Source organism: Drosophila yakuba, chromosome 2R (assembly GCF_016746365.2).
Source record: "Drosophila yakuba strain Tai18E2 chromosome 2R, Prin_Dyak_Tai18E2_2.1, whole genome shotgun sequence".
Taxonomy (NCBI): Eukaryota; Metazoa; Arthropoda; class Insecta; order Diptera; family Drosophilidae; genus Drosophila; species Drosophila yakuba.
Genome location: NC_052528.2, coordinates 18,009,920 through 18,034,947, shown reverse-complemented (window position 1 = coordinate 18,034,947; position 25,028 = coordinate 18,009,920). Strand labels below are relative to the sequence as shown.

General features: G+C 41.3%; 1 long non-coding RNA gene across 2 annotated transcripts in view; it reads right to left on the bottom strand.

Annotated features, from left to right (window-relative positions):
• Window positions 1–25,028, bottom strand: part of LOC120321065 — a 25,628-nt gene extending 600 nt beyond the window's left edge. For both annotated transcript variants that reach the window (XR_005560609.1, XR_005560610.1), the window contains exon 1: window positions 24,307–25,028. This is a non-coding gene — a long non-coding RNA (uncharacterized LOC120321065). The remainder of the gene's footprint in view (window positions 1–24,306) is intronic.

Below are 25,028 nucleotides of genomic sequence, written 5' to 3'. Positions count from 1 at the left end.
AATTGTAAGTTATGTTTAGGAAGCTTTGGACTAAAATTGAAACAACTAAATTTAACAAATACTTAAACCACATACATTTATAAACATATTATTATAGAAATCCTGAAACATGCAGCCTATTTTCGGTTTCAAAAGTAAAATTATCGTAGTAATAAGAAAAAGGACTCTATACCATGTAGAATATACAATATTTTTACATTTACGTGTTCTCATGAACTTCCAAAGTTTACTTCCTGAATTAGAGGCTTCCTTTCAAGCTAACTTTCCAACCACGTGGAACTCAATTCATAGCTTAGAATCCCAAAGCTTTTGCTGCAAAATTAGGTGCCTGTCGCAACTGAAATCCTTTTCGAAAGAAGCTTTCAACGACATACTCGAAAACCAAAAAATCAGAATGATTACCTTTAAAATGTGCTTATCATATGCCAAAGTGCACAGAAGAAATTATTTTTTGCACTGGCGGTGGGGCTCTAATTAGCTCAGAGACTCATTAATGCAGCCATTATCACAAAAATAATTTATTTAAAAACTTTGCCGAACATTTTGCGCTGATAGAAACGCTTTTGTGCGTAGTGGTTGCGCGGGGGGGAGGGGGGAGCATAAGGATAGGAGAGCAAAATGAATGTTAATAACTTGAAACTATTATCAAACTCATTGCGGTGTGTTTTCCCAGTCTCATTTTTAGTTTCAGTTTCAGTTTCAGCTTCATTTTGCTTCTTTTCTTTGGCACGACAAGAAAAACTACTCGAGCAAAGAAATTAAGCTAACTACTGCTATTTTTTCACTGTTATTGCGGTCGCAATGGCACAAATGCCTCACTGGGCATCCATAAAAGAGCATAAAAGTGGGCAAAAGTTTTACACAAAACTTCGCAAGGATTGTCAACTGGCGGTGGATGTGTTAGTTGCCATTGGAGCTTAGGAATTGTCGCTTAATAAGATGCGCTTAAATTGCCCCGATCGAAATCATTGGCGCTGCCCGAAATGCGTTGGGAAATGCTTCCCAACGTGGACTATCTGTAAGTGTATATTGTTTTAATTAGGATCGCAGACATCGCGTGCAATTAGAGTGGTGGCGGCGGAGGGGTGAAGGGTCGGACATCCGCTTAATTACGCCAAAACAAATTGGTCCAAATGCACGCACTCTGATTTTAAATTTCGCATAGCCGACATCTGAATGGGTGTGCGATTTCGATGCAGTAATTGACGAAATTCATGCGACCAGTTGGCCATACAAGCACAACAAAGGCTATTGATCGCACACAGATACGCCGCAAATATTCCGCACACAGATACACACGCATACATGTGCAGCATAAGGATGAAGTCATAAGCGTGCAGTAAATTGTGCTGCAATTTTGGTAAAAACAATACCAGTTTGCTGCAAAAAAGTTGAACAACTTCTCTCAAAATTTAATTGAACTTCCGCTAGCATCTTTAAGGGAACCCAAAACTGTTGGAACTCACATTTTAATCAACCAGTTTGAGTAGAAAACTTTAAATAAACAAGGGGAAAATAAAACAAATTATGCAACATTTAGAAGGCTGCTGTGTTACTCGGATAGTTTACTGAATTTTTTTTCTTACATTTTTAATCACTGAATAATACAGTTTTAACTTTTTATATTTTTGTATGTGTTCTCAAGTAAATTTTAGAGCTTAGTTAAACAAAAAGTCTGCTCAAATTTCAAAAATACTAACATTAAAATGTGCTTCTATTGTGTTGGACTATATCTATTATGGCATTTTTTATTGTTTCTCATAGGAGCTCAGTAAATTGCTAAAACGTTTCGAGTACTCCGCCCACTACCGGTTTTTAGTTTATTTACGAGGCAAGTTACGCCTGCCAGGCAATCGCTTTCAAGCCGATTATATATTTATGTCCTAAATTCGAAATCAATCGAAAACTCACTACCGCTCGAAGCTGGAGCTGAAGCATCCAAATGCTCCAATAATTTCTAATTTATTTTAAGTAAAAGGGCCGAGGTAAAGGAACATAAAGCAAATTACCAAACGCAATCGATGAAGCGGCACAACAAGCCACGGGCCACGGGCCACTGCTAAAAAGTGGGCTGGGTGAAAACTTTTGCACCAAATAAAGAAAATGAATGCCCATCGGTGTGAGTTAAGTATGTGTGTGTGTGTGTGTATTGGTGTGTGTGCAGTGGGTGCTGAAGGAAGAGGTGAGCTGGCTGGCAGCACAAGTTTACCACTAAAATTCAATTGAACTGCACGCGGGTAGTGCAGCAGTAGCAGTCATCATGCAGCTTCCTCTCAATGGATGCACTGAAAGAAATGCTAGTAAATGAGACATAGTAACATATTACATATAATATATTAAGGAATAATCGTAAGTTAACACAATACTAGTAGAATTATTATAACAATTTTCTAAGGAATAAATCTTAATAATATAGCTACTTTTTAATACTATTAATTATATTTTTAGCTTGGCAATATGAATTCATTTTCTGTGCACGGCAATGGAGGCGAACAGCTGAATGGCCTGAGGAAATATGTGCTGCACTTTAAACGCATTCGAAAGAAAAGTCAGCAAGTCAGTAAGTCAGCCGCGACTTGCGATGGCCACAGCCATAGCCATACTACGTCGACTGGGGACCGTCGATTGCCGATGGCCAATAGCGGATGGCCGACAGGAGTTGGCCCTAATGTGCGGTTCATTACGCCGGGCTGACCGCAGTGCTGTTGCTGCTGGGGAAAACACAGCCTTGTCGTAATCGTATTAAAAGGATTCAGGGGAGTAATTAGCAAAGCAGAAGAGCAGCAAAGCAGCAAAGCGACACCCGGCTCATTGAAGCGTTCTGGCCAACGTTGACAAGTGGACAGCGTTTGATTAGCTAATGGGATTCCGCTCCAGTTGCATCCGCCAAAACCCGCGGCACTCATTCATTGCGAAAAAAAAATCCCTCAATTGCCCGTACAGGTAACAAAGCGGGCAAGTTTCACTCAGCTGCCTGTTCTTTTTTTTTATTTTTACGCTGTGCTACCAACTTTTTGCAACTTTTGTGGCAACTTTTTGCCACATACACTCGACAAAGGGGAGGGGGTGTGCACAGGAAATGAGTGACTGTACGAGAGTGGTAGCAATTTTTACAAAAGCGCCAAAAGTTCACCTTTAGACTCTTTGTCATGCGAAATGCCACACCCCCTCCATCCGCCCATCATTTCAGCATTATTCGGCGAAGGCTCAAGTTTATGGCATGCACAAAGCATTCAGTTAATACGCACTTAATAGTCAGGTCATAAATTTTAAATACTGCTAAATGGCCGCCCCAAGAAATGTGTTCGAGTGTGCTTATATTAATGCCCAGATATGTAAAGCAAAGCATGCATACAAAATCCACACGCGAACACATACATTTATCATTCTCAGCCCGATTATCGTCTTTTACAACCAAGACAAAATATTAGTAGCGGATAAGTGGGCTAAACTTGAGATACTTGAAGAAAAACTAGGGGAAATTCAGGCATTTTGAAAATATTTATGTATTTTAATAGAAACACATACCACTTTGTGATGACTTAATATGGAATTTAAGACCTAAGACTGAGTACCAGCTGTAATTTTTGTAACACACCTGATAAAATTTATGGACACATACACGAGATGAAAATGTAGGAAGCCACTTTGCAATGGAAATATCGAGTTCTACGAAAAGTAATAAGAAAGTTTTTCGAATTTTTGCAGTTTCTGCTCTAACGAGTTACATGGAAATCGGAGTGATGTTATCAAAGTAGATCCACCCACTTCGTAGGGTTCTTGGGCTTGTCAGCCAACTGTAAGTACTCGAAATTACAGTTTTCAATTACCAAACGTTTAGTTGTCGCTGCGACCTTGTGTGCAGTTGATGCCGGCAGTTAAAGTTCGCCATCCTTTGGGGGCAAGGATTTTATTGCTTGTCTCAAAGTTTTCGCTCGCCCTGTTTTACGACTTTGTCTAGCAACATTTTTGCACGAGTGTATTTATGGGGCAAGTGTCACCCGCAAATGCAGGCCACACCCACCACCCACCATCCATACCCACACATTCCACGGAGTTCGCCAACTTCGACGAGCGCATAAAAATGATGAGTTATTTGTTTTTTAGTGCATAATTTATGAGTTAAATGAGTTTTTCATATGCGAACGCGTGGCTGACAGTATTCGTTATGGCTCTGGGCGTTGTTCTACAGATTTGTCAGTGGCACACAGAAGAAATGGAGCAACGGGGAGCCCCCAAAATCTTCGTATCCCATGCGCCCATTCACCCATACCCACATACCCACCAAAAACCCACCCACAAACATGCATGTTGGCTGTCTTTTTATTTATGACTTTTACGCGTGAAACTTCATTCGAAAGCGTTTAAGTGGAAGCACACACAAAAAGATTTCCTCAACCAGGACTTGGCAAACTTTTGTTGCGCCACGCACACCAATTCAAACGAGTGCAGACGAAAAAAAATATTAATAAATAAGCAAATAAAAAATCTATTTAAATTCGTAGGGGGCAATTTGCGTGCTGGCCTCTAATCAACTTGACACAGTTGAATTAATGTTATTAACATTTGTTATAAAGCGCGAAAGTAAAACATGTGTAAATTATATTTCGCCAATTTGAATGCCAAGCATTAACAATAGAAATGATTTATTTAATGACTATATTGTGTTAATGTTTTGTAGGCTGGCCCAAACACTTGATTGTTTTTTGTCAATCGAAATTTCTTTGACTGCACACACACACACATACACAGTCGCGTGTGCGGCACTTAAACATGCTCTTTGTGGCTTGACTTGATGGCACGTTTATCATGCAAATTGCGCCTAATTGTCCGGAATGGGTTCTCCTTAAACTTAAGCATATTTTGCCGCTTCGAACTTGCTTTGTCGCCGAAAGCGATAAAAGCAGCCTATGGCAAACCGAAATATTACCAATTTCGAGCAAACAATTTTCAACGCAGCTTAGCAGGCATTCTGATTTAATTGTTTTTGTGTGCTCCTCAAAGCCCCTCACCCCCCTCCCCAAAAAAAAAAAAATAACCTACCCTTTTTTTATATGCTTCTCTTGTCTGCTTTATTTACCGAACTGAGCCCGCTTTCCCTCTGTTTAACTGGCGCCCAAGTGGGGCATTAAATTTTAACGGTAAATGCGCGAAAAGCGTCGCAACTTTAAATGAATTGTTTGGGCGCGAATCCCTTTTTTTTGTTTTCATTTTTGGGGTTGGGATTGGGGTCCGGTCCTAAGTCCTGGCCGAGGTCCTGGTCGAGGTCCTGCTCCCTGCTCCGTGGGTCCATGTAAATTAGAAGCGGCTTTGTTTTCGACCAGCTTTTTGTTCCTGCTCAATTTTTGTTTGTCTGACTTGCTTTTATTTTGTTTGCATACTCTTACCGAGGGCGAAGTTATTTAGTCGAGCTGTTTACAGTGGAGGTGCTAAATATTTGATTAACAACTATTAATTAACTACCTTGATTACCTTGCAGTCAAGTTATGCATTACAAGGTTCCTATGAAAAGTATGTCCTTTATTGCAAAGAAACTAAGCTCTTGCGATAAAGATTCTTCTACAGAAATGAAACATTATAGCTTTCCTATTATTAACTTTCTTAGATTCACTCTTTCCGATTCCTATTCCGAGTGTATTATTTCATCTTGGAATTGTAATATCAAATATCAGACTGGAAAAGGAATACAGCAAAGGAATAAACCAGTTGAATCGCCTGTCATCGAATATTCTTAAAGAGTATTCCAGATACGACTTTCCATTTGAAATTGCTGTTTTCTTTTTTTTTCACTTTTTACAGCGCTAGATGTTGTTTGTTGTTGCTGCCCGTGCCTGCTCTGTTGCCGATTGCTTTGGCCTCTGGCATTCATTTGGCAACGCTTGGCTGATGAATCTGGTCCCGAATCTCGGGCATGAGGTGGATCCCGTATCCGCACCATTCGCCGGGTAGCGTTGCTGTCCCGAAATGTTTCCGGCTGGTGTCAGGCCATCAATCTGACCTGCGGCACCGCAATGTCCCGCAATGGCGAAGATTCAGATACAGATGCAGAGATACAGATACAGATACAGATACGGTGGCCGCCGTTGGCCTCTAATTTAAAAACTCTTTTACGCCGTCTCGCCTCAAGTGCGCTGCCGCCCAATAATGTGAATTTTATGTAATTGAAGTGGCAGCTGCTGCTGCTGCTGCTGCTGCTGGTAGGGCAAAAAGCAGTGGAAAAAAGGAGCTTTGGAAAAACACGTTGAGAAATGTAATAGCATAACTCTTTGGCAGCTTAGGTTGGCTCTTCCCCAATGCCCAATGCCCGATGCCCTTTGCTCTTTGCGCTTTCTGCTGGAAAAGCCCGAGGCATTTTAGCCAATGTGACAAACTGTGCTGCGGTGCATGAAAAAAGGGGTGGTGGGCGGAAAATGGTGGGGGAGAGGAAAAACTTTACTGCGGTGGCCACTGAATGCGGTTTAATGATCTGGGTCCTTGGGGATCAAAAGGCGAGGGAGCTATCGAATTCATTTCATTGCCTTCCATTTGCAATTATTCTAGCCCGGTTAGCGTAATAATTTATTGGCTGGCACATTCCATTCAATGTGCCGGATTTCCATGCATAATTTGCCATATATTTCGCTATCGAGGGCATAAAATATTTGTTAATTGTGCAGGAGAGGCATTTAATTTATTACGTTTGATGAACTCCTTACAATAATCGAATACAAAACTCTTAATTGCCTACTGTGCTTAGAAGTTCAATGTGTAAGAGAATGGTAAACTCTCTTCCACATTTTCCTTTCCCATAACCGAATTTTTACGCTTGGCATAACCCATTCACACCCATTCTCGATGTGTCCACACTTTCCCGGCTGACAAACTATTCCATAATAGAATCCCAACCGATTCATTCAATTACTTTCCCACTCAAATCACTTTTCATGCTCTTCGGCACTGAAAAGTGACCCTTTTTCCCTGCCCTCTCCCCCTTGTGGATCAACCATTCTGCGGATTTGTGCGATGATTACACTGGCCACGTGTCAATTAAAATGAGTTCAGCGTTTTAAATAAATCAATGCCCGATGGCCGGGATGCTGGGACACTAATGTGATTAAGAGCCAAGTTCAAATTAAACAAATACATTGGCAAAAGTCAACATTTCAGCGTCAGAATTTCATCGCAATGGCCGTGGGCGCCGAGAATTGTCGCCAATTGTGGCTGTAAGTGTCTGGAAAATAAACAATTTTTAAATCGAGTGCTGGGCGGCATAAATTATGAAGGATCGCGAATACTGCTGGAAGTTGCAAGACTTAACCAGAGCGCTCTAGTCGAGTTTCCCGACTATCTGATACCCGTTACTCAGCTGGTGAATGTGCAAAGGAGAAATTTCCGCCCTGACAGTTTTTGGTGCGGGGTGCTAAATGCTAAATATTAAAATATAAAATGTTCGTAATTAAATTTCCAATCGAGCTGTGTTTTCAAAAAAAAATTTTTTTTTTTTCACATTTTTTGCAATTTTTGAGGATGATTTTGGTTAATTGCCGAAAATCGATTGTCTGTGTTTTTGCGCCTATAAATATCAGTATTTTGATCAGAACATTCAAAATATAGCTCCGAATATGGAATGTCATACCTCGTTGGGTTCGTAATAAAATTTCCAATCGAACTGTGTTCACAGTTTACAATTCACAGTTTGCGGGGTGCGGAAGTTTCTTTTGCCTGTTACATACTTTTCAACGAATCTAGTATATCCTTATATTCTACTAGTATCGGGTATAAAAATCGCGGCTGTTGACGCATTAACATTCAGGGCTTTTGGACACATCAAAAAAAAAAAGGCTTTTGGGCCGATGGAAGGGCGACAAGGAATTAAAAAATACCCGAGCAGCATTTACATGTTGTCTGGCAATAAAAGGCGTTGCTAAGTCTGAGGTTAATTTTCGTAATGCGATGTAATTTTTAATGTGCCGTCAGCCAAAAAGGGGTGGTCTTCAAGGGATCGGTGGTGGCACGCAAGAGGCATAAAAATTCATTGCCATGAAAGTGTACAATGTATAAACATTGTAAATCCGACTGATGCGCTGTTGATCCTTGGTATTCCGTGAAATAAAAATGAGATCGACCTTCGCAATTGAAAGGCAGTGAGTAGTGAGTTCGCTGCCCAATGCCCTTTTGGGTTGCATACAAAATTAAATTTATTTATTTTGCCGCTTGTGTTTTTGTGTGCTTGTTTTTCCATTTGGTGGCTGCGTCAGGATTGGCGCAATTACACGCTCGTCCTTCGGCAATTAACGAATGCTGGCCAAAAAGGCAATGGCCCAAAAGGAAAATGCCAATATGCAAAAAATAAAATAAGAGCGTAAAGTTGCAGCAGGGCCCACTTATTTATCAAATCGTCCTCGTTTTTACCCACACAGCCCTTGGCCATTAATCTCAAAGACAGACATAAAAGCAATGCTTTTTCGGCCTTAATTAAAGACGCATATTGCCCGCATCGTTCTGTTTTTTATTTTTTTTTACAGTTTTTCTTGGCCAATGCTGCTGCTTTTCCATGTTCGGTTCAAAAGTAAAGCATGAACAAATATTTGTGGAGGTGGCCTCATTAAAGTCGTCAGCACTGCGAGTTGTCTAATTGCCAACTAATGAATTCCACTTTGTGCAGTCGTCGCTTTGAAAATTTCCCGTGGGTTTTGTACAATTTCTACAATTAACTTAAAGTAATTATAGCTAGCTTTCACCTTAAATGAGTAATTATCTTGCACTACAATTTTCATATGCTTTTACTTTTAAATTGTGTTGTAGTTAAAGTCGGCTGTTACACAACTACGCCATGTATATATAATTAGTTTTCTTACAACTAAAGAGAAACCTCTTAATAATTAATCAGCAGGATGCTAGCTTTTCGCAACTATTTCGCATTGTGCTGGAAATAAAAAAACAATCGCCGCCACAAAGAGATGCGAATTAGAAGGCCAGAAGCCCAGAACCGGAATAATAAACAAGCATTCCTGGACAATGGGAATCTTGGGAGTGCGTTTGGCAGCTTGGGGTTAAGCAGGCGTGCCCCCAGTTGACCCAAGAACTTTGGCCATAACACTGCAAGAAGCAGGCCGAAACAATTACAAAACTGATTAGAAAATCTGGCCAAAACCAAGGCAAACACACGCACCATTGTTTTGGCAATGCCCTCATCTCCTTTTTGCCGACTGCTATCTTGTATCGCCCGGTTCCTTCGGATGGAATCTGCTATCTTGGCGTGGGCCAGCAGAAAAAACAGACCGCACAATTTGCAGTAACAACAATGGAGGGACAACGGCAAAGCCAACAAAAGTCGAAACTATACCAAACATGGTAACAAGGAGTGTGGGCGTTCTTGGGGTTGTGGGAGGCGTGGCAACCGCAACCTTGGTATTGAAAATCGAAGCCGAAAGAGGCCAACTAATGCGCTGGGTTTGGCCAGACGAGAAGTCTTTACGGTTGACTCTAATCGAGTTAGTCAGCGACACCTTAAATATTCTACGAGTCCCTGACCGAAAAAAGGTAAAACAAAGGTCGAAACCCGCAAAGGGAAGCTGCGGAACCATATGCGGTTATCTATACACTGGGAAAAAAAAGAGGCCTGAAGCCAAAAATTATTAGAAAAGGTTTTTATTACAACTTATGTCATGTATCTTTTTTACATTGAGGGAGGCCTTTGATGTTTTGTACCTATGTTAGTGCGTTTTTTTGCTGAGTGTAGCTCTTGTTTGTTTTCCTTCTCGGGCCTATGAAGATGTAGCTAGCAGCGAGCACAGTGGTATCTCCCTTTGCACGGCCGCTTGGCCATTTAAATTGCAGCTCTTGGCCCTCTTTTTGGACAGCTGGCAAATGAGTTTAGGTAGCTGACCAAGCAGCGCCTGCCAGTTTGGCTTTTTCCTTTTCCCTCTTCGCATGCTGCACTCGGAGCCAAATAAATTTCGACTGCCTCTCCCTTTCGCCCCAAAATTGCCGGATTCCCCTGGAAAAACCGACATACCCCGCCACTCCCCGGACCTTTTTTCGGAGCGATGCCAATAACGATAACAATAATTGCCGTCCAGGGACAAATATGTTCACCATTTTCCAATAGCGTCAACCGATGTTTGTTTCTAATAAAAAATGAACGCAGCGTGCGCACAGCTGTAACTGTAAAAGCTTTTCAACTGTCCACTTCGGCCGCATATGTCAATGTGTGTGTGTGTGTGTCTGTGTGGCCACTGTGCATATGTGTGTGTATCTGTGTGGGCACTGTGCATATGCGTGTGTGTGTGTGTATCTGTGTGGGCGGTGCGCCTGTGTGGGCGTGACCAACGCCAATGTTTTGCTTGATTCCACATTTGTTTGTTCATTGGATTTGTGTTCCATTTTTTTTTTTTATTTTGCGCTCTTTTTTCGATTTCTAGTTTTAGGACCTTTCCTCTATCCACATTCCACTTTCCACCTCTAAATTTGGTTCCTTTTTTTTGTTGTTTTTTTAAAGCTCTGAAATCGATTTGAGTTAAACGTTCTTCAAGCACCGGCTATCCTGTTTTTGTTGCTGTTATTTGTTATTGTTTCTGCCGTTTGTTTATTTATTTGTTTTGTCGTTTCACGGAGCATGGCGCAAAACGCTCGCCCTTTTGGCATGACTGCTTCTGCCCAACGATACGTTATACATATACATATGTATATATACATACATATATCCATATATATAGATGTTGAGTTAAACAAATGGGTCCTCGTATGGGTCCGAGTTCTGAGTGATTGCTTGGGATTTTCCGGTTGCACGGATATGGGTAGAGCTTACAAATATGAGTCACTTTTCACCAAACGGACTATTAAGCTTTTGCCCGATGCTAAATTAACAAATGGGCGGCATTCAATTGTCGATTTAAGGTCTATAATAGGTGCACCGGTGGATTAAACGATTCGATAGGCACTTTTCTGGAAGTTCTATTTAAATAAAGCATGGCCTTTGCTGCAATTCAAGGAAAACAAATCGAAATTATTATTCTTGTCAATTATTTCAATGGGAATTCCAAGTACTTAAAGCCCAGCTGAAATGCATTGCCAGTTTAAGAAGCGGCACTGAATCCAGTGATTGTGTGTCGCAAAAGTGAGAAGGATGCTGAGTCCTTGGGAGTCCTCCAATGGCGATTGCCATCAAAGCAGGAGTTCAAAAGTAATTTACCCTCAAAGGGACTGTGCCAAGCAGAGCAAGGGAACTGCAGATGGGCATTTCATAGCCAACCAGTGTCCCGATTGCGAAGCATAAATAGCTGCCCGTTGCACTAATATCCTCGTATTCCCAGCCTTTGCAGTGCATCCTTTTTTGCAGTCTTGCACATGGGCGGACATAAACATACAGCCAGGATCTCAGGATCCCAGGATGCCGGGATCCCATTCGTTTTGTGTGTGCGCGCCTATCGGCGGCTGAGGGAAAGTTTTCTAATTAAGTTACTCATACGCACCGGGTGCCCGAGTGCATATGACTGACGTGAAAGTAATTTTCATAAAAGGCAACTTGGTGGTGGGCGGGCCCATTTTCATGCAGGCTGTGAAAGCGAAAACCTCTAAAAAACTTAAAGCTCCAAAGTGAAATTGCCAAGTCGGCTTTAGTTTCATCCTTGAAAAGGAGCGAGTACAGTTTATACTGCGAAACATGAACATGTTGAGCAATTAACTTAAGACATTGAAGTTATACTGTCAGTTTGGTTCTCTTGTGGCAGCTTAAACTTTTGATAAAACCGGAATTCCCGAATAAGTTACTTATATGATATCATTTTTGGGTTCACTTTTCGGTTTAGCTATAGAAGTTGAAGTGGAGACTGATCGGTTTGATGGAATGACCACTGTAGCTGCCATTTGCCGGGCCACAATCCCAAGATACTACCGGGTGCCTATTAAATGGACTACGCTGCGTCTTTGACGTGCCTTATGGCCCTTTGGCCCTTTGGCCTACTGGCAAGGCTCTGAAAATAAGCTGCAACATTGTAAGATTGCTGCAACATGCTTAACATAATTATAAAGTTGCCAGCACAGCTCGCCCCCACGACTTTGTCGTCCTTGTTAATTCAGACACTTTGCACGTAAAATGTATGAAACACTTTTTTTCCCCGCCCGCAGCCATCGCCACCGTTGGCTTCGTTGGCTTCGTTGGCTTCGTTGGCTTCGTCGGCTCCGTTTTAGCCTTCTTAGCAGGTCGTCCTGCGATTTCCATTTCCCAGCGCTGCGGCTGAGGCCGCTGCTTGTTTTACTTTTAATTGGAAATCTCAAAAGATTAGTTATGCTTCGGTGCCAAGAAGCCGCTGCAAGCCAGGCCAGGCAACCAGGCCCTCGTAATTGGTGCATTGCAATTCAAGAGCCCGCCATGCACGGCTGCCTGTCTTGAGGCCAAGTGTGTGTGTGTGTGAGTGGGTGTGGGTACATAAGTGTGTGTGTGCCTTTCAAATTGTATGCAAGCAGGTCAAATAATGGCAACAAACGAACATTTTTCATTCAGCCAAACTTTGCGCAACCATGCAAACGTTACGTATACGCAGCGTTGCCTCTCGACGCCCTTAGCCCGCAGTTAAGTTGCGCTGCTGGCGCTGCCAATCGTGGAGATTTGCCGCTATCATTAAGTTTGGCAGGGCTTAAGGGAAATTGATGAAGTTGCCAACTGCAAGTGACAAGAAGTAACTCCACGGCCGGCGCTTCCAGCAGATGATTCAGATGCCCAGCGTGCCTCAATCTTTTGCCACAATCTGATGTACCACACACAAGTGAGGAGAAAAAGTGAAGAAAATCTCATACTAATTGCTTTTCCAGCCAGCGGCCAAAGGCCTGAGAAAGAAAATATGAAAGGATCAAACCAGAGGGCAAAAAAAAAAGAAGAAATATAAAAATACAATATGAATATAGAGGCCAAACTGCAGTTGGCCAAAGTTGTCAACGGCACACAAAACTTTGGCGACAAAGTGCAATCAATGGTGAATTATCACCCATTTCAATGAGCCGCGCTGGCTTCGCAGGAATACAAAAAAGTCAAAAGGAAAAAACTTGAAGTAGTGCCAAGAAAAAATAAGTTTCAAAAGCGAACAAAAACGTAGAAAAAATATAAAAGGAAATCGAATCAATTTTAAAGGCTTCTCAGCGAGTTGTCAATAGCATAAAAGAAGCGCTGAAAAATTATTTCATTTTTCCATTTACTATATTGGCCCATACAATCGCTTGTTAAGTGATTGCGCTGACAATTGACAAGAGTAATTGATGAAAATTAAGCTATTTATGGCTTAACTTTTACTTTAATCTTATCCTATTAACTTTGATTTTTAAGGATTTCGGAAGAAAATCTGTGGTGCTACAAATTTAGTAGCGCTGAGATTGAACAAAAAATACTTGCCACAGATTTTGTTGGAAAGTTCACCTAATAGGTAAACTTTTTTATGGCCAAAAAGGGGAATCTCCATTTTTGACTTACGCGCTCATGACCTTTCACTAGTATAAGGCCTTAAATCTTCTTTTCGCTCAGACAGGGAATTCCCAGTTTGTCTGGGGAAACAAGCACATGGTAGAAGTTTTGGCCGTGAATGATTTACGATTTCTGCTTTTCTGGCCATCTGAACTTGGCCCTTTAAGCCCCACCAGCCAAGAATTTCATTTTTCTGCTCTCGTGGGATATAACATCTAAGTATTAACTTTAGCCGCGCTGAGTCTTGCGCAAATTTACACTTCTGAATTCATTTTCTGCTATTTTGTAAGACCTTTCTTAGTTGGTAGTGCTTTAATTTAAAGTTATTTGTATCGGTTCAATTTTGAACTTTAAACTGCCCAAGTGCGCTTAACACCTCGGCACCTGAGAGGTGGAAAATCCTGCTCCTTTCACCTGCGGACAGGTGACAGTTTCAGTTTCAGTTCGCCTTTTGTGCGCGACACTCCAACACTAATGCGCGACCGCATAACGGTAATTTATGCAGACATATTGTATTTCAAGGACATGCTCATTACACGCCACGCGCACCACTGTTGTTATTGTTATTGTCCTTGTTCTGGTCCTTGTTCTTGTTGTTGACCAGGTAAACTGGAGTTGGCCAAGAGGGAGAAGAGCGGCATTAGCATTTCCAGTCAGCGGACTTGTTGTTGCCAGCGATTTTCATAAAATCGCGAGGTAATATAATTTTTCGAAGGAGCATGTTTTCTATTATATTACGGAATAATCTTATTTAAGATCTGAAGGATAATCATTTTCATATTTGGTATTCAAACCAATTTAAGTACTTTCCAGTAACTTCATCTTACTCGATCCATTTCCTTTAAATACATTGCCATTTAAATCTATTTATAGAATACATATTTTATATATTTAGATTTAATTGAATTTGATGAATTGTCTTAAGCAGATAACGCTGGTAATGTGCGTAGGAGTAGGGAGTTCGGAGATTCGGTTAGCTCGCCTTATTGTTTTCGCTTCCTTTGCTTTATGTCTCACCTTTATGTCCTGTGGGTGCCCGTAAAAGCCCATTGTTCCATTGTTTTAGCAGCCGTAGTTTGCCGTAGTTGTGGCTGCTGTTTGCTTTGTTTGCCGCCGGTGGGTGTTTGTGCTTGTGGGTGGTGCGGCGACTGGGGGGACAAAGTGCTTTTAGTAGTTCGGCCTTGTCCACCGCAAGATCTTCTCCACCGCCACCAGGAGAAGAGCAGGAGCAGCAGCTTGGCTTGTCATGTCTTTGGCCGGGCATTAAGTTAATGCTGCGGCCTGCAACGGCACACAGACATCCTTGACAACCCTGACACTTCCACTCAGGCCACAAAACCAGACTTGTCTTTACATTTGGACTTGGATCGGGCTACGTTTTGTGTGGGCTGGACTAGTCGGCTGACGTTCATTAAGTCATTAGGCATTGTTCCGGCTCTCGAGCTGCGAAGGCCTGCGGTGTCCAGTGCCAAGCAGGTGAGAAATTGCTTAATTGTGATTTCAACGCATATCAGTCAGAGGTCCTGACCCCACAATCGCATGCGTTCGAGTTCATGGTCAATGCGATTTAACCAACCTTAGTCTTGAGATTCCACCGCAGTCCGTAAATGTGATAATTGGAAAGTGTCCTTGTCAAGTGCATTAGGTAATCGAGTATTTCGAGTGAAGCACATTAATTGCTACAAAATAGATGGTAAAATAAACAGGTTTAGTAGCACTTTTTAGTCTCGGATTACTGGCGGCTCATTTCAGTAAGATGTTTGGCCAACGGCAATTGGCTGACTGTAAGTTATTTGAGTGAGCTGCAAATGCTTCCTTGTTGCAGGCTGCTGTGCGACTAATGAGCAGTGTACGAAGGACCCTTTGAGTCGAATCCCTTTGCTTTGGGGAAAAAGCTCCACGCTTTTCTCAGCGCCTAAGCGTCTAATGACTTTTTTTAGCTCGGGCATTGCACTTTAATTAAGGCATGACATATAGACACACACCTGTCCAGCTTCCTGACTCTTTTGCCATGGGGTTAATGTGCTGACAATTGTTTGCCCTGTTTTTCCGCCAGTCGTTGTTTATTTGACTTATGTTGACACTCGTGTGAATTAAGCCCCGCTGAAAAAGCAATACAAATTTTGCACAGGCAAAAAGTGTTTATCACATTTATTTAAACAATGCATAAAGCATTGTCAGCATTGCATTTAATCGTTTTATTTATGTGGACAATCGGTCAGAAGCGGATAAAGTCAACTTTTTTAGTAGGTTCTTTACGTTAACTGGCTTTATGTTGCAGTGCTAAAGGTAAGTTTGTGTTTTTTTAGAGGTAAGTACTTTTTTTGGGCGATTTTAAATTTTATTTACTTTTAAAGGCATTAAGGTATGGTAACATTTTTAAGCACATTAAGCTAAAGCTAAAGCATTCACAAAAGTGACAATTTAATAAGTTGCCATTTTAGTTTTGCCTATTTCTGCGATCATTGATTTAAGACTTGACCTGTTGGCCATCGCAAACGAACCCATATCAATTAGTGTTCGATTCCGATTTGCACGAGACGCGAGCAACAACAAATTTATGGCCAGACAGTGGGGCACACGGGGCGTATGAGATTTCATCGTTAGTCCGACTTGTGTTTGCTCAAGGATGCGTCACCTAGCCGGCAGCGAACAGCATATGGCATTGATTATTCGTGGATTTGGCTCGGGGATTCTGACTTTGCCGTAGCGACAACAAAATGGCGCAGTTGCTGGAAAATGAGAATTCGGCTTCGGTTTTGGGTTCTGTCTTATGTCACGCAGATACTCACATTCGTTGGATTTTATTATCGTTTTCGTTACGTGTGTGCTTTTATTTGCCGGCTGGCAAACAAACACTGGTATGTGGGCTACGCTGGCGTATACGTGATATGTGATTATCTTGGCGTCAAGCGTTTGGCCGACGTTTGTTTATTGCTACGAACCGAGCCAAATACCTTTGACAACAAGCCACGTTGTTTCGTTAAATTACGTCGACTAATACAAACAGCAATCATTGTTGCTGTCGACAAGCAAATCGAAGGGGAATATTGAATTCTTTAGCACCAGCAGTGGTTGACTTGTATGCTTGACTTTTAAAGCGTGCTTAAAGCCCAGTTAGCCCAACTAGCCAACTTTGGCATTCCCCAGGTTGCCATTTCCCACCGATTTTTGGACCGCACACCATCCACCGCACAACGCGTACCGTACGTGGTATCCGTTTGCTGATTATTTAAAAATTTATGAAGCCAACCAAGCGCAGCTGAAAACTTTTGCACAAAACTAAACAAACTGCATCAACAAAGAAGAGGGAGTATATACTATAAGTAACAAACACGGCAACATGGACGACGACTATGATGACGACGGCACCAACAACAACAACAACAACAACAACGACGACTAGAACAACAAAAACAACTAAAAGAACAACAACAAGAACAACAAGGCGACAACGACAACGTCGCCAACAGCGACAGCAATAACAACAACAAGACCGTGGAAAACAGCACTAACACAAAAGAAACAGCGAAAAAAGTAAGCGGCAAGTGTAAGTGTGTGCACTGAAAAAAACAAATTTATATTTAAACTTTGAAGCTCCCGAGGGCCATCAAGAATTTTATGTTTTACAATTTGAACTAAATACTTAACAGAATAATGGGCATAACTCAAAATAAATGTTGAGTATATTTGAGTATACTTTAATGTTTTTTAAACAAGCATAAAATTATACACTTAAGTCCAGCTTAATGCAGTGCGTGGGAATTCCACTTAATTTCTCCAAGTGGCCGGTGTGTGCTGCGTATTCCGCTGGCGAGTTTCGCTAACCACCGCAGGCATCCATGCACAACACCACCCAAATGTCCATGCAACCCAACCACCCAACCACCCAAACCACCCAAACCACCCAAGTAACCAGGCAAACGTTCGCGGCACGCTGATGCTGATAATGTGCAGCGTGGAAAAGTTTCAACATAGTTTGCTACTTAACTCGAGCGTAATAATAAAAGTGCTAAATCTTTGCTTATATTCACTTTGAAAAGGAGCCGAAGGAGTCGAGGGGCCAGGGGTCATGGGTCAGCGGCTGCGGCTGCCGCGGTGGCAACGCAAATATTAAGAGCCACAAAAGAATACCATTAAACGCGAACTTCAGACTCCACACACGCACACACTCGCACACACACACACACTAGCACGCACACCACATTTCGAAAGGTGAAAACCCGAAAGCAAAGCGTCAGCAATTATACAAAACGCCAGCACAAAAAAGCAAAAACAAGCAGGACAACAAGCGGCAATGTGGAAAACAAAAACAGAAAACAGCAAACGCTCTAAAGTTATGTATGAAAAGTTCTAGGTTTTATGGTGTTTAGCAGAAAGTTGGCGAAGAGTGTTGGAAAAACTAAGACCTGCGAGCATAAATATTTTCATGATGCGCACTTTAATATCATGGGCCAAAGCAAGATGGTATTACTTAGCTCATGGCCAAGTTGGAAAAACTAAGCTGAGGTTTTCGAGGTTCTGGCTAAACGCTTTGATTTCCAGGCGGCTTAAAGCGTGTAAACTGTGGCCTTTGGTTTCTTTTTCCTGCGAAGGTGTTTTACATTCTAAAACGATAAAAATCGGATTGAAATGTTATTTCTACTGTTATTCATGAAAACATTACATATTTATTGGAGTTTGTTAACCAGAAAAGAAAAGTAAATGAAAACGGTATAAGTGAATAAAATTCCGCAGAGCAAACATTAATATGCAATGTGTATGAAGAGCATAATCGGTGATTGTTTCGATAAATATGAACAAAAGATAAATATATACCTTAAATCCATAGTATACATAAATTCAAATCGATTTTGAATTTTTACAGCTAAATGTTGCTTAGCCATGGTCTTGTTTATCTTTAATTAAATTCTGTGCATTCTCTAAAACCATTTGACCAATAAATTGCCAGTTAAAGTCAATATACTTTTGTCTTCATAAAATATTCACGAGGTTAATGAGTGTGGCTTAAATAAAATAATAAACGTTTGTCAAACCATGTGTTCTACCATAAATATTTTCGGTTGGTTCACGAATTGCTGCAGTTGGAATTTAAGTAAAATATTTTTGATAACATCGAGTGCTTGACACATAATGCTTGTCTTATACATTCATAATTAATAGTTATAACGTAAAAAGCACTCTGGCTAATTAAACATGGAGAGCAATCAAATTAATTAACCCGAATCAACACGATTATTGGGTGCTTGTTGAAATTTCCAATCAAATTCATTTATGCGCATGGTCTTATCTAAACAGAACCCCCAACTTCAGCCAATTGTCACCGACCATCGAGTCCACCAGCAAACTCATTTGCATATATCTAAACCCCACCATTCCATTAATGTGCCAGCTTGAAATGGATGCCACAACATTGAATTGTTTCGAAATATTCATTAATTCTACACTAGCTAATATTTGCATAGGTATTGGCGCTGGCAACTCTTCTTCTCTTTGGCCATAAATATAAGGTTGTCTGATATGGCTAGACTTTGTCGATTTCCCGGACTTTTCGGCAGCTTTTCGTCCGCCGCGTATTTTACTTTTTACGGCTTTCATTTTTCAATAAATTTGATTACGCAGCGCTTTGTGATTATTGGTGCGTACAAAAATAAATTTAATTTTTTTCAGCCGCCTAAGCTGGAACATGGTGGTTCTGGCGGCTATCATAAAATATATTGGCCACTGCTCTTGGCCCGCCCAACTCAACTCAACTCCGTACTGAGCCGTAAGCTCGTAAACTTCGCGCCAAAATAAATAATAAATAATAAACTTGCGCTTCGTCCGGCGGCAGCAGCGGCAGAATTTGTTACACTTTTTTAGGTCGCTCGTATCAGAGTTTTTGGACCATCGTCCACCTTTTCGGTTCATATCCGTGTCCAAATGGCCGGGGCTGATAGGCGAGGGGATAGGGGGTACTTGGGCGGCCGTTCACGATTTTATCCGGTTTGACATGAGCCCAGGGTATCAAACAAGGCATGATAAACCCATGGAAGCCGCAAAGAGTTTTACAGTCTTCTAAACCCTCATTCTCGAAATAAATAGGTGTAAATAAATAGGTGTATATTTTAAGACATCAAGTTTTAAGTTTAAGATTAAGATGCAGTATAATTTGATATTTATTTCAAATTTATATAAAGCACCCATTTTATGCTTGAACACTTTAGAGTACGCGATATTTCCTAGCTGCAACTCGTTCCTCGCTTTTTACACGTGATTTTATTTATGATTTTTGCTTTGGCTTTTCTTTGCTTCCTACCCAGCCTACATGTACAATTTTTTATGGCTTTCACTGATCGCCGATGGTAGCAGAGCGGGAAACGCCATGTTGACCTGCGAAAATGCAATTTTATGGCGCTTAATTTTGATATCCCAGCGCCAGCTCACGCAAATCGCATTCTTATCGACCCAACGGCCATGAAGTTTCGACCATGGCTTATTACCAACATTCGATATCGCGGCCAAATTAAAATGCCAAACCGATTTCTGGTCGACGGAGAAGGCCGATGTCAATTAACTGGGTTTCCCAGCTCTCAGCTGCCAAACTGCCGATGGGCTGGATTTACTGAACCGAAATAAATGCTTATGCAAGTGGACATGATGCAGGACACGATCGCGTTGGCCTCATATTTTAATCGAGTTACGAGTTATGAGCATGAAACAGGCAGAGTCTTAATTAAATTGCGGATTATTTATGCAATATGAAGTGCGCATTAATGTTGTAAATATTTAAATGCGTGTAATAATGGCGCATTAGCTATGTAAATTGATGTGCGGCTCATCATTCCACCCTTTGTGTGTGTGTGTTTTTTTTATATTCGCTTCTGATTTCTTGCAAAAATCCCAAAACAGAATTAATCAATTAATCCAGTTGAGGGGGTTATTAAAATTAATTTTCCACACATTAAAGTCTGTGTGGAAAAAGTAGAACGAGAACTACGGTTCAGTTTTCGTTGCATATTTTATTTATTGGTTTAATTACTTCAACCATCGGCTTTATGCTGCCTAATAAGTTTGAAACAAATTGTAAAAGATCAAGCAGCTAATAAACTAATAAAATAACTTAATAAACCTAATAAAAAGAATGTTTATTAATTATATTTATATCTGTTAGTTTCTGCAAAAATTTAAATATCGACCAGATATACAAGTGTATTTATGCTGCAGCAAGTTTGTTCATTTATTCGCAATCTTGTTGGCAGAAGTGCGGCCAATAAAGCTGTTGCTCGGTTTATATTGCCTTAAAATCAACCAAATAGCTGGCCACGCCCTTTGGTTGTCGCTCCAGATTGCAGTTGGCACTTTTGCCGCTGCATCTGCCATTGCTGTGGCATTTTTTACGATGCAAATCGAACAATTTGCACTTTTATCTCGCAAACGCGACTTGCACGCTTAACGCCGTCGAATAGCGTGATTTATGTGCAGTAGCTGTGGGTGGTTGGGTGCTGGTTGGTGTTTGGTAGCTGCAACATGCATCTCCATAAAACAAATGTCAGTTAACACTTCATTTGTCTCTGTCGCGCCCAACAAAATTCAATTTGAATGCAGAAAGGCAGCGAGTTAGAAGCGTTCCAATTTCCCCCCTTTGCCCGTGTAGCCAACTTAAAATGGCATAATTAATGCGGATTCCAGCTGCTCCGCACGGCGCCTCTAACAAAACTAAGCACAAGTTTATTGGCAATGTCAATGTGCTGGAAGCAAGTTTGTTCACTTGCAAGTAATTGAAAGTCATTCTTTATGTAATAATAAATGGCTTTCTTGCACACTTGGACAACCATTTTTGCCAGAACACTTGGCAAATCCGCAAAACCAACTTAAAAGAATAATAATTAGATAAAAACTTTTTATAAATGTCAAGAATTGTATTCTCCAGGAATTTGCCAAAGTTTACTTACCCTTTAATAGAATAAGTCATCAGGTTGTGGACCGGTTTACAACGCCTTTTCTCTCAGTGCTGGCCTGGCCTTCTTTGGGCCAAGTTATCTCTTCTTGAGCGGACAACAACTTCAATTTCAGTTTGAGCGTCACTTTGATGCATGCGTCAGTCCCTCGTAGCAGCTGCAGGACCTCTTGTTTTCCGCTTCTTCCCTTGGAAAACCTCCTGCTCCTGCCACCCAGCTGACCCATCCGGAGTCACCCACATTGCGGGGTTGGTGGCGCTGTGAGATAAACAACTGATGGCTGGTCGTTTGAGGGCCATTAGCCCGTACGGAGTCTCTGAAGTCCGCACTCCGGACTCTGGACTCCGGACTCTGTGCGCTCCGGCTGTCCTGACACATTGCCAGTTCATCACACGACCCAGTGACGGATTCGGTCTCGGTTTTGGCCTGGCTCAAATGCCCCAAGTGTCTGGGCTAACAAATGTTGGCAAATCGCTGGGCAAACGGAGCCAATCAAAGATATTTACGTGTGATCTCTAGCTCTTACCCCCCATCTCTCCACTTCGCTGCATAAAAAGTCGGATAAATTTTTGGATAAAGTTCGGTCAAGCTGAAGTTTTTAATTTCCATGCGATAGCATTTGTGGATGGTTTTTGGGTGGTGTGAGGATGGTGCACAGATTTTAATGCGGAATAAATCTAATTAGTGAAATCAAAACCTAATCATGCGTTAACAATTTATGCGCTTCATCCGCGTTCGCTGGCAACAGTTTTTTACCACCCCCCACCATCCCCGAATTCAGTCAGCCCATTGGATTTTCCACCTCTGCAACATTTTCGCCATTATGAAAAGCGCAACGTTGGCAGAAAACGGTTTGTGTTTTCTGCTCTCTTTTATATCCATTCACTTTTTCACGTTAAGGGCATTCGCTTTGCATTCAATTTTGGCTCCGAAACATTCACATAAAGTAATTGAGTGCACAACATTGAATGCTGTGGCAAAGGATGGAAAAACAAAAGATTCCCAAACGAATCAAACAAGTGAAAAAATAGTTTAAAAATCCCTTTTGCAAAATATGAGCTGGAATCGACTTTACACTATCCTAGACTACCTACCTACTTACCTGCAAATTTAGAAAACTGTCTTGGATAACTGAGTTTCGACCAGCTGCCAATTGCAGCATATGTCGAATGTCTGCTTTGAGTTTTGCACTCTGCAAAGGGGTTTAACTCTAGATAATTTTGGGTATGATTAATTTGACCCCATTTCATGTATTCTCGTAGTTCAGACAGATTTTGAAATACTGACAGGTCACTGCAAACTGCATTATGCTGCAAAACTACATATTGTGTAACGGCATTAACTCAAGGTCTTATTATATTATTGTTAGTAATACGGCCATTGCATTCGTATAATGACAGAAAAGCTACGCCGCTCTGGCTTAATGACATTAAGCCATTATTGTTTTGAATATAAATGATTTAAGTCGGGTCTGATATGCTCATTTGCATTTGTGCAGGGCATTAATGTTGCTTTCGTGTGCTTGCCTTTTGTCAGGACCATTACGTGGCAGTCCAAATTGGAAATGCGAGACAACTCCAATGCAATTTCCCTGGCCATCCGTCGTCCCATTCCACCACTTGTCATATATGTATAGTACATCAAATTTTTAATTTTCAATTTACCATCAGCCTTCGCACACAGAAAGGGAAAGCGTTTAACATTTAAGTGCTGCAATTACACAGTTGAATGTATAGTACATGTATTTATGCGTATTTAACTGCTCTATATTACACGTTATATTTGTCGAGCCGCTGCTAAACTAAAACTTTTATGGTCCTCCATAAACAGTTGTCGTCGGCGTTGGACTATTAAAATTTTATGCCTCACTTTTATAATGATTTACACAATGATGTGCAAATGGGGCGCCAGACACTGAGGAACTGATTTCAATTTGAGATTCCGTCGCACTTAATTGGATTTCGCCGGCTTAATTACCTTTTTGCTCAAAATTACAATTTGTGTACGCGAACAATCAAAGTCGTAAAAAAGCTGACTGCATGCGTTAAAGTTCAAAAAGGAAAGTTAACTTTACACTGCGCCAAAATCAATTACTTGATCTATTTGGACGCAATGATGCAGTGTAAACAAGTTTACCTCGTTAAGAAATCAAAAAAGTAGCAAGAATAAAATTAGTTTTTATGATTATTGCAAGCTTTTCCTGTTGTCAAATTACATCACCTTCATTCTTTAACACCAATTAATCATTTTATTTAAGAATTTTTCGCCGTGCAACGGGTCATAATCAGCGCAGAGCTGGGAAGGGGAAAATCCTGTCCTGTCCGGGACTAACAAATATTTACACAAAATTTATAGCACGCGCTTTTCGCCGCTCCCCCCGCCGCCCTCGGAAAACCCATTCCCAAAAAATTTTCAAAAAAAGGAAGCAAAACGAAGCCTCGGATAAGGGTAAGCCATGGTCGAAAAGTTGACAAACAATGCGTGGCAGAGGGCCGGTTGCAAAGAAAAAAATCAGTTCAAAATTAAAATTTGCCTCCACAGACTAACGAAACAAAAGCTGACACGAGAAATGAAAATGGGAAATCGGAAAGTGGGTGGGGGTTGGGGGTTGGGGGTTGGGGGCTGGGAAGATGACGTACTCCGGCAAAAGTCACGTTTCATGGGCAAAAATTATGAAAATGCCAAAAGAGGCGCGTAATTTCAAGTTTGAGCCCTGACCCCAGGAACCAGATTGAGGCACACTGCTCTTTCGCCTGATTGCCTTGGCAAATGAGGCGTTTTTAATTAATTCATCAGACATTCAGACACTCGGACGTCCAGACATCGAAGCCAAATGAGTCGTGGCATTTAAATTAATTGAATTTGGCACACAACAATTAGCCAAAGAATCAACAGCATGCAACATCAACACAACCAATTTACTCTACTCACCCCAAAAAAAAGTAGTTCGTTAAAGATTTCCATTTTAGATTTAAGTCGGCGCGGGAAACGCGATGACTGCTGTTGATTTTCCAAATTTGTAAATGACTGCGAGATTTCGCATAATTTTGCGGCCTCTCGGATTGACGTCGGTTGTCAGGACTTTCGGCTTAATTAGAAACTCGTCTTTGGCAAATGCAAAATTTGCCCTGTCTTGCTGGTTGGAAAATCCTCACCCGTATCCTTGTTCTCGTCCTCCTCATCCTCGTCAGCAGTCTGTCGCTCTGTCAAGGGCTTAAATCAGTACACAAAATCATCAAACTCCATGCCAGCCATCATCAGGGATTCCGGGACGTGGGACGTTGGACGTTGGACGTGGGACTTATGCTACTCGCACACTCATTAAAATTCAACAAAATTGTTGCCAAATTAACTCAAACATAAGCGAGCAATAAAATTTCCATATTTTCCCTAGCTTACTGGCGACAATAAAGGCACGGGACGAGACGAGCCCCGAAAGACAAAAAATTCAACCAAACTACCCAATGAAAACACAAATATTGAAACAGACGGCAGCGGCAAACTTTACCGAAAGTGTTAATTACATGCACAAGCTTAAAGTTGGAACTTTAATACGACCCCGGAGAATTTCAGAGCCGACCCTTCCGCCTCAGGACTTTCATGGAACTTTTTGAGTACATACCCAATTGAGGGGCACCCGAATGGCCAGGTGT